Below are 11,220 nucleotides of genomic sequence, written 5' to 3'. Positions count from 1 at the left end.
GGGGCACATGCACCTCAATGTTTATAGCAGTACTATCAACAATAGCCAAAGTATGGAAAGAGCAAAGAGCCCAAATGTCCATCAATGGATGAATGGATAAAGAAGAGGTGATATATATATATATGTATATATATATATACATATGTATATGTATATATATATTTACACACACACACACACACACACACACACACACACTAATGGAATACTACTCAGCAATCAAAATGAATGAAATCTTGCCATCTGTAGCTACGTGGATGGAACTAGAGTCTATTATGCGAAGCAAAATCAGTTGGTCAGAGAAAGACAAATATGACTTCATACATATGTGGAATTTAAGATACAAAACAGATGAACATAAGGGAAGGGAAGCAAAAATAATATAAAAACGGAAAGGTAGACAGACCATAAGAGACTCTTAAATACAGAGAACAAACTGAAGAGTGCTAGAGGGGTGTTGGGTGTGGGGGATGGCTAAATGGGTGAGGGGCATTAAGGAAGATGCTTGATGGGATGAGTACTGGGTGTTATATGTAAGTGATGAATCACTAAATTCTATTGTTGAAATCAGTAATTGTAAAGTTATTTGTCTGAAACTGCTGTCAAACCAATAAGACCACATTTATGTATCCATCGATTTCAGGACTGTTGGTAACCTGGGCATATTTTCCCCCAAATAACCTTGTCTCCTTGTGTCACAAGGCCCAACTCACTTACGTTCACTTCAATGACAGTACCTTTCGTAAGAACACCCAAAAATGTATATAGTGAGGATGAGGGATTCTCTTTTATACCAACTATTGGCAGGCAAAAGGTGGCTTTCAATTCAGGATGTGTTACATGGACCTTTTTGAAAAGTAAGCCCACTGGCCTAATGAATTTTTCATATTTAGGTGGTTTTAGAGTAAAGCCATCTCCAACAAAGCCGACTTTAGTAACCATCCTCTTCCATGCTTTCTTCTTTCTCTTTCCTGTTCGAATAACTTTTAATACTTCTGTTTCTCCCTGGGCACGAACTTTGATCAAAGGACTTCCCATTTTGCTGCTTTCTCTTTTCATTTTTGTTTAATCATGTTGGGAAGTACTTTAGCTTGGGACTGTCCCTCCCTGTCCAGTACATATCCAGGTACTGCTCCTTGTGGAGTCTTTTCATCATTCTTTTGCTTGGTGTTTCTCTTTTCATGCATCTTGATAGTCTTTTTCATTTGTATTTTCTCAGGATGGCGCTGTTTACGGTGGAACTTAGCTTTCAGACCAATCATCTTTTTTGCCTTCTTTGAATGTTGATGAGCCTCTCAACCTTCTTTCTTTCTCTTTTTCTCATGGTAATCTAAACGATAGCCACAGTGCTTCCGGTGTAACTCAACATGTTCATTTTGTGGCTTGGTGATAGCGGCAGAGCCCCCTGGTGCAGCTACAGGGGCGCGAAGAAACTCTCAATTTTCTGGTCTTACAGACCCGCGAGCTCACTCCAAGCAACCCGCGATGGGAAAGAGACAGTTCTAAAACGACGGACTCCAAAGAAAGCATGACACATCAGTTCTGAACCCAGGTTTTTTAGAGAGCTCTCAGGACTTCTTAAGTATTAGGGCTGGAACTGATGTAATTTTTCCATACAGGTCACACAGCCAGCTCAGAGTCAAGGCAAGGAGATATACAGAGCATAAATACTAGCATGTTCATTAGGGCCTATGAAAGCTTCGGCCTACTACACTTGCCTTCCTTCCCACAACTGTGACTGGAGGGATGGATTAATGGGGTCAAGCTGTCAAAGAATTTTGAGGCTTTAGTGTTAGATAGAGCCATCTAGGATGATGGAAGTTGTTATGAAGAAAAGATACGAGCCAAAATCTTCAAGAATGAGGGGAGTAACCTTAAGATGTGAAGATACAGCAATGAGGATAGTCAGATAGTATCAATTCCAGAGAAAGGAGTGTTACATAAGGATGGAAAAGTGAAGGTCTAGAACATGGATGGCACTAGCAGAATGTTGATTGCTACAGGGCTCTTTTTATGGAAATGTGAGAAGCAGCAGCCTCCATTCAAGTAATCTTTCCAAACTTATTATAAGCAGTATTACTTGTCTTTGCTGCAAAAGGAAGTAAAATACTTTTACAAGGTTTCAGAGAAAGCATTGATCAGAATCCCTCCAAGGACTTAAGAATGCTTCTTTAAGTAATTGTCACATAAGCATGGTAGTGTGGCCCTCAAAGTAGTTAGAGTCTGATTTAGGGAGCAAAACTTGGAAAAGACAACCTAAATACACCAGTAATTGTACTTGGCTTCAGTAAATAGTACTTAAGAAAATAATTAAGTAACTCCAGGCAAATGATATATAAAACAAAACAAAACTCCATAAGGTAGTTGATTAACACACAAAAAGAAACACTTAATTTTTTTAATGTTTGTTTATTTTTGAGAGAGACAGAGACAGAGACAGAGCATGAGTGGAGAAGGAGCAGAGACAGAGGGAGACAGAATCTGAAGCAGGCTGTAGGCTCTGAGCTGTCAGCACACAGCCTGATGCGGGGCTCAAACTCACACACTGCAAGATCATGACCTGAGCCAAGGGCAGACACTTAACCGACTGAGCCACCCAGTTGCCCCCAAAAAGAAACATTTAAAAAATTGGCTCCCTTCTCATACATACTCACAGTTTAATATAAAAAACCCTTTTATATTGTAAAAAATGAAAGGTAATATGAAGATCAAAATATGAACTTTTCCTATTAAACATCATTTAGACTTACCAAACCTTTACCAATTAAATGTACTCACCAAAAACTACATGCCTCTTGTCAGCCAAAAACAAAGAACAAAAACAAAAGACGAAGAGGACACATTCTTCTCGGAGGCTGACTGAACCTCAAAGATAGTGCTGAGCAGGGTCAGGCTATGCACGCTAAGAAAATCAGAAAGAAAAAAAGCAACTTTTAAATACTTGCAAGAAGGAGGCGGTCCCATTTATGGGCTGATAAAATGTCTTTCTCCATAGCTGGGTGTCAGAATAGCCGCGACTGGAAATCCCTACAGAGGAGGGTATCTCTAGGTGAGAGCCAGGTTTCAGTTAAGCCAAGACTTGAAGGTGAGTTCCCAGTCATAGTTTGAGATTATTCAAGAGTTTGTTTAATCTGTGGACTAGAAGTTCCTAAACATGCAGTGAAGTGATTTGGAAAGAGGTGGGAAGTAAAGTTTAAGACTAGGCCAAGGACAAGAAACTTAGGTGTTGATTAATGAAAACAGGGATGAGGGGCCCCTGGATAGCTCAGTTGTTTAGGCAACCGACTTCGGCTTGGGTCATGATCTCGCAGTTTGTGAGTTTTGAACCCCGCGTTGGGCTCTGTGCTGACAGCTCAGAGCCTGGAGCCTGCTTCGGATTCTGTGTCTCCCTCTGTCTCTGCTCCTTCCCCACTCATGCTCTGTCTCTCTCTCTCTGCCCCTCCCCTGCTCACGCTCTGTGTCTGTCTCTCAATAATAAATAAACATTTTAAAAAAAATGAAAACAGGGATGAGCAACAAGGTGAGTTTAATCCTTACAGCCTCTCTGAGGATGACAGGCACCTGACAGGCACCTGGCTCACCATGCAGGCAGGCATCTCCCCAACCCCATCCAGGTCACCATGTAGCACCCTGAGCTTTGGGCACACCTCACTCAGCTTAAACTCCTGTTACTCCCCAGCAGCTCCCATTTCTGTTTACTAGGTGTCTATTCTCCCTGATGACCACAGTTCCTGATCTTCAGAAAAAGGTATTTTGGACATATAACCCATAGTTTTTATATTCTAGATTGCTTTTCTCTAAACGTTAATCATACATTTCTCGTGGTGCTTAAAATGCCCTTATAAGAATTTCTCTGCAGATCCAGGATAATTGGCAAAGAAGTCACTGACGGTGGTAGACTATACATAACTTGGGTCTGGATGTTATAGGAGTCCTTTGCAGAATTCCCTTTGCTATTTGAAATGTAAATTTATTCTATCTGTAAAGGCAAATTCAATTTCAATACAAAAATAGAATTATTTTCTAGGTGCAAACTTACTATCTCTTTGATGCCCCCTACTGTGGTATCCTGTTAACCACAGAAATATATCAAAACCTGGAAGCAATCAGCAAAGTTTTAGGTTTCTAGAAGAATGCCTTTCAAAACCTGGCTCATTCTTCTTAAAACAACAACAAAAAAATCTTTACTTAGTTCTCTGGGTTATAAAATGTGTGTTTTTTTTGTGAAAAACCCTGCAAAAGAGTTTCAATCAAAAGTCAGAAGCTTGTTAAACCTTTTTTTCTTGAGTCTTAGTGTACAGTACATTAAAATGCATAAGAACAGGCAACAGATGAAGCTTTGTTCTTGAACAACCCCCTGGATGTCTGCAGACTTGATACTTAAAATTACCTTAATTCAAGGTTGGAAAGACTTTCTTCTTGTTTCAAAGCCCTTCCATATCAGCCTCTTACCAACATGTCTTAAGATGATATGATGACAAATGCAATAGAAACCAAGGAGGGTGGGGGTAATTAGCATTTCAAAGCAATTTCTCTTTCTAAAGAGCCTAAAATTTTTAAATAAAATGTTATTTTAAGACAAATTATCAGGGTCTCAAAAATTCTTGACATTGACCAAGAAACTTATTCTCCAAAAATTTGGGGGAAAACTCAGAAAATGTTCTGACTTCATTTAAAACGTATTATTATTTTAGGGATGCCTGGGTGGCTCAATCAGTTGAACATCTGACTTCAGCTCAAGTCACGGTCTCGTGGGTTGGAGCCCTGCGTCCAGCTCTGCACTGACAGCTCAGAGCCTGGAGCCTGCTTCAGGTTCTGTGTCTCCCTCTCTCTCTCTCTGCCCCTCCCTTGCCTGCTCTCTCTCTCTCTCACTTTCTGTATTATTATTATTATTATTTATTATTATTTTATATGCCTCAGATCCACCAAGATTTTGAAATAAATTTAATCATATAACATTGATTATGGCCGTGCTATACTTCAGAAGAATTTATACAAATGTGGAATGTGGCTCAGTATCTTTGTTGCCACATAATATTAAGATTGTTCTCAATAATAACAATTTTGTGGTTTGTAATACTCCCTTGGCAGTTTTGCCTAGCTTCCCATAAAAAAAAATAAAATTTATTGTTGCCAAAAGTTTAGTAGTATCTTATATAGAATAGGAATTTTGAAGTAACTTAGTAACTCCCAACTACAAATAAGTTACTTAGCAGTCAGTAGATAGTGGGTTTCTGAGAACTGGAAATATTTTTTTTCTGGTGAGTAGTAAAGCAGTCATTCAAATTTGGATATAAATAGGAAAATGTAGTTTTTTCCAAACCTGAAACTTGTCATATTTTTCTTGGTGGTGAGAGGGAAGGACTAAATATTCTCTATCACTTAAAATAATTTTGAAGCTAATTTTTTTGGTGCTTTCAAAGAAACGCTACAGAGAAAGGTTGCATGATTGAGCTTAATGCTACAATGAGGAAAATGCAAATCAGCAAAGAATACTCCACCTCACTAAAAGCTAGAAATCCAAGTCAGACCTAGGGCAGCATGACGCAGGTTTAGGAACTCTGTTCTGGCCTCATATAAGGACATGTTGGATGTAAAGGATCAGTGTGGGGCCCTATTTCTGCCTGCAGTTTAGTGGATTCTCAAGAATTTGTGTGGTTGGAATTGAAATCCTGTTTAGCAAGGTTAACAGATTTAGGATTGTTTCCTCTAGAGAAGAGAAGAAGCAATCTCATGTCTTTAACTATAGTCTTAGATTCTTTTGTGTAGCATTTTACAGTTTACATATTGCTTCCAAATGCATTATCTCATTTTGATCATGACTAAGGTATTCACCAAACAGGTTAGATAAAAACAAAATAAAAATGACTTTTTCTGTTTTTTTAAGGTTTTATTTTAATTCCAGTATAGTTAACACATAGTGTAATATTAGTCTCAGGTGTACAACACAGTGATTCAACATTTCCATACATCACCCAATACTCATTACAACACATGCACTCCTTAATCCCCATCACCTATTTTACCCATCCCCCACCCCCCCCGCAACTTCCCTTCTAGTAACCATGACTTTGTTCTCTACAGTTACAGACTGCTTCTTGATTTCTCTGTCTCTCTCTCTCTTATTTTTCCCCCTTTGTGTTGTTTCTTAAATCCTACATGTAAGTGAAATCATATGGTATTTGTCTTTTTCTGACTTATATCACTTAGTATTATACTCTCTAGCTCCACCCAAGTCATTGCAAATGGCAAGATTTTATTCTTTTTTATGGCTGAGGAATATTCCATTATATATATATATCCATTATGTCCAATAAATATTCCATTATCTATATCTATCTATCTATCTATCTATCTATCTATCACTTCTTCTTTATCCATTCATCTATCTATGGACACTTGAGCTACTTCCATAATTTGGCTATTGTAAATAATGTTGCTAGAAATATAGGGGTGCCTATATCCTTTCAAATTACTGTTTTCCTATTCTTTGACTAAATATCCAGGAATGTGATTATTGAATCATAGGGTAGTTCTATTTTTAATTTTTTGAGGAAACTCTGTACAGTTTTCTATAGTGACTGTACCAGTTTGCATTCCCACCAACAGTGCAAGAAGGTTCCTTTTTCTCTGCATCCTCACAAACACTTGTTTCTTGTGTTTTAGATTTTAGCCATTTTGACAATTGTGAGGTGATACCTCATTATAGTTTTGGTTTGCATTTCCCTGATGATGAATGATGTTGAGCATCTTTTTGATGTTGAGATGCTTGCCATTTTTATGTTTTTGGAGAAATGTCTATTTGTGTCTTCTGTACATTTTTTAATTGGATTATTTGTTTTGGGGGGTGTTGAGTTATAGAAGTTCTTTATATACTTTGGATACTAACCTTTTATTGGATATGTCATTTGGAAATATCTTCTCCTATTCAGTAGGTTGTCTTTTAGTTTTGTTGATTATTTCCTTTGCTTTGCAGAGGTTCCTATTTTGAGGTCATCCCAGTGGTTTATTTTTGCTTTTGTTTCCCTTGTCTTAGGAGACATATCTAGAAAAATGTTGCTATGGGCGATGCCAGAGAAATTGCTGCCTGTGTTCTTTTCTAGGATTTTTATAGTTTTAGGTCTTGCATTTAGGTCCTTAATCCATTTTGAGGTTTCTTGGTGTATGGTGTAAGAAAGTGGTCCAGTTTCATTCTTTTGCATGTAGCTGTCCAGTTTTCCCAACACCATTTGTTGAAGAGACTGTCTTTTTTCCATTGCGTATTCTTGCCTCCTTTATTGAAGATTAATTGACCATATAGTCATGGGTTTATTTCTGGGCATTCTGTCTCATTCTATTGATCTATGTGTCTATTTTTGTGCCAGTGCCATACTGTTTGGCTTACCACACCTTTGTAGCAAACTTGAAATCTGGAATTGTGATACATCCACTGTTGCTTTTTTTTTTTTTTCAAGATTGATTTAGCTATTCAGAGTCCTCTGTGGTTCCATACAAATTTTAGTGTTGTTTGTTCTGATTCTGTGAAAAATGCTGTTGGTATTTTGATAGGGATTGCATTAAACATGTAGATTGCTTTCCGTAGTATGAACATTTAACAAACTTTGTTCTTCCAATCCTTGAGCATGTAATACCTTTCTTTCATCTTTTCAGTTAAGTTTATTCCTACGTATTTTATTATTTTTGGTGCAGTTGTAAATAAGGTTGCTTTCTTAATTTCTCTTTTCTGCTGCTTCATTTTAGGTGTATATAAATGCAACAGATTTCTACACATTGATTTTGTATCCTGTGACCTTACTAAATTCATGTATCAGTTCTAGTAGGTTTTTGTTAGAGTCTTTAGGATTTTCTATATATAGTATCATGTCATCTGCAAATAGTGAAAGTTTTACATCTTCCTTACTAATTTGGATGCCTTTTATTCCTTTCTCTTGTCTGATTGCTGTGCCTAGGACTTCCAGTACCATGTTGAATAAAACTGGTGAGAGCGGACATTCTTGTCTCGTTCCTAGAGGAAACGCTCTGTTTTTTACCATCAGATATGATGTTAGCTGTGGGTTTTTCAAATATGGCCTTAGAGGTATGTTTCCTCTAAACACTACATTGTTGAAGGTTTTTATCATGAATGGATATTGTACTTTGTCAACTCCTTTTTCTGCATCTATTGAAATGATCATATGGTTTTTATCCTTTTCTTATTGATGTGATGTATCACTTTGATTTATTTGAGAATACTAAACCCCACTTACATCCCAGAGATAAGTCTCACTTGATCTTAGTGGATCTTTTTTTAAAGTAGTCTCCACACCCAACATGTACCCCAATACAGAACTTGAACTCATGACCCCTGAGATCAAGACCTGAAGCTGAAACCAAGAGTCAGACACTCAACCAACTGAGCCACCCAGGCACCCCAGTGGATCATTTTTTAATGTATTTTTGAATTTGGTTTGTTAATATTTTGTTGAGGATTGTTGCAACTACAGATATTGGCTTGAAGTTCTCTTTTTTTGTAATGTCTTTACCTGGTTTTGGTATCAGGATAATGCTGGCCTCATAGAATGAATTTGGAAGTTTTCCTTCCTCTTCTATTTTTTGGACTAGTTTGAGAATAGGTATTAAGTTTTCTTTTTTTTTTAACGTTTATTTATTTTTGAGACAGAGAGAGACAGAGCATGAACGGGGTGGGGGGGCAGAGAGAGAGGGAGACACAGAATCTGAAACAGGCTCCAGGCTCTGAGCTGTCAGCACAGAGCCCGATGCGGGGCTTGAACTCACAGACTGCGAGATCGTGACCTGAGTTGAAGTCAGACGCTTAACCGACTGAGCCACCCAGGCGCCCCATTCTTTAAATGTTTAGTAGAATTCACTTGTGAAGCTGTCTGGCCCTGGACTTTTGTTTGTTGGAAGTTTTTTGATTACTGATTCAATATCATTACTGGTAATCAGTCTGTTCAAATTTTCTAGTTTTTCCTGATTGAGTTTTGGAAGGTTATATGTTTCTAGGAATTTAACCATTTCTTCTGGGTTGCTCAATTTGTTGTCATATAGTTTTTCATAATATTCTGCTATAATCCTTTGTATTTCTGTGATGTCAGTTGTTATTTCTCCTCTTTCATTTCTTTTTTTTAATTTAATTTTTTATTTTTTTAAATTTACATCCAAATTAGTTAGCATATAGTGAAACAATGATTTCAGGAGTAGATTCCTTAATGCTCCTTACCCATTTAGCCCATCCCCCCCCACAACCCCTCCAGTAACCCTCAGTTTGTTCTCCATATTTATGAGTCTCTTCTGTTTTGTCCCCCTTCCTGTTTTTATATTATTTTTGTTTCCCTTCCCTTATGTTCATCTGTTTTGTCTCTTAAAGTCCTCATATGAGTGAAGGCATATGATGTTTGTCTTTCTCTGACTGACTAATTTCACTTAGCATAATACCCTCCAGTTCCATCCATGTAGTTGTAAATGGCAAGATTTCATTCTTTTTGATTGCCGAGTAATACTCCATTGTATATATATATACCACATCTTCTTTATCCATTCATCCATCGATGGACATTTGGGCTCTTTCCATACTTTGGCTATTGTTGATAGTGCTGCTATAAACATGGGGGTGCATGTGTCCCTTTGAAACAGTACACCTGTATCCCATGGATAAATGCCTAGTAGTGCAATTGCTGGATCATAGGGTAGTTCTATTTTTAGTTTTTTGAGGAACCTCCATACTGTTTTCCAGAGTGGCTGCACCAGCTTGCATTCCCATCTCCTCTTTCATTTCTGATTTTGTTTCTTTGAATCCCCTCTCTCTCTCTTTTGATGATTCTGGCTAAAAGTTTATCAATTTTGTTGTTACTTTCAAAGAACCACCTCCTGGTTTTATTTATCTGTTTTATTGTTTTTTAGTTTCTTTTTGTTTGTTCATTTTGTTTTGTATTGTTTCTATATCATTTATTTCTGCTCTAATCTTTATTATTTCCTTCCTTTTACTGTATTTGGGTTTTGTTGTTGTTCGTTTTTTAGATCCTTTAGGTATAAGGTTAGGTTGTTTGAGGTTTTTCTTACTTCTTGAGGAAGGCCTATATTGTTATAAACTTTCCTCTTATAACTGATTTTGCTGCATCTCAAAGATTTTGGACCATTGTGTTTTCTTTTTCATTTGTCTCCATGTATTTTTTTATTTCCTCTTTGATTTCTTGGTTGACTCATTCATTGTTTAGTAGCATGTTATTAAACCTCTATGTTTTGAGCTTTTCCTAGATATTTTTCTTGTGGTTGATTTCTAGTTTCAGAACATTGTGGTCAGGAAAGATGCATGGTATGACTGATCTTTTTGAATTTGTTGAGATTTGTTTTGTGGCCTAATATGCGATCTGTTCTGCAGAATGCTCAATGTGCACTTGAAAAGAATGTGTATTCTACTGTTTTAGGATGGAATGTTCTGAATATATTTGTTAGGTCCATCTGGTCCAATGTGTCATTCAAAGCCTCTAATTCCTTGTTGATCTTCTGTTTGCATGATCTATCTATTGATGTAAGTGGGGTGCTATTATTGTATTATTATCAATTACTTCCTTTTTTAAAACCTTATTTATTTATCTTGAGAAAGAAAGAGAGCACAGAGAAGGGGCAGAGAGAGAATCCCAAGCAGGTTCCGTGCTGTCAGTGCAAAGCCCGATGTAGGGCTCAAACTCATGAACTGTGAGATCATGACCTGAGCCAAAATCAAGAGTCTGACATTTAACTGACTGAGCCACCCTGGTACCCCCGATTATTTCCTTTATGTTTGTCATTAACTGCTTTAAATAGTTGGGTGCTTCTTTGTTGGGGGCAGAAATATTTACTATTGTTAAATCTTCTTGCTGGATTGTTCTCTTTATTATTAAATAGTATCCTTCTTTGCCTTTTGTTACCCTCTTTGTTTTGTACTTTGTCAAATACTTTTTCTGCATCTATTGAAATGATCATATGGTTTTTATCCATTTCTTATCGATGTATCACTTGATTTGAGAATGTTGAACAACACTACATCCCAGAGATAAATCCCATTTGATCTTGGTGAATCTTTTTTTTTTATTTTGTCCAATATAAGTATTGCTACCCCAGCTTCTTTTAAAATCCATTTGCATGATAAATGCTGCTCCATTCCTTCACTTTCAATCTGCATGTGTCTGTAGGTCTGGAATGAATCCTTATAGGCAGCATGGGGATGGGTCTTATTTTTTA

At 37.2% G+C, this 11,220-nt stretch overlaps 1 pseudogene; it reads right to left on the bottom strand.

Moving 5' to 3' along the window:
• Positions 1 to 413: 413 nt before the first annotated feature.
• LOC131495547 (ribosome biogenesis protein NSA2 homolog) lies at positions 414 to 5,586 on the bottom strand (annotated as a pseudogene).
• Positions 5,587 to 11,220: the final 5,634 nt, after the last annotated feature.

This window comes from Neofelis nebulosa, chromosome 15, assembly GCF_028018385.1.
Source record: "Neofelis nebulosa isolate mNeoNeb1 chromosome 15, mNeoNeb1.pri, whole genome shotgun sequence".
NCBI lineage: Eukaryota > Metazoa > Chordata > Mammalia > Carnivora > Felidae > Neofelis > Neofelis nebulosa.
The sequence above is the reverse complement of the archived record's forward strand: the minus strand, read 5'-3'. Positions and strand labels throughout refer to the sequence as shown.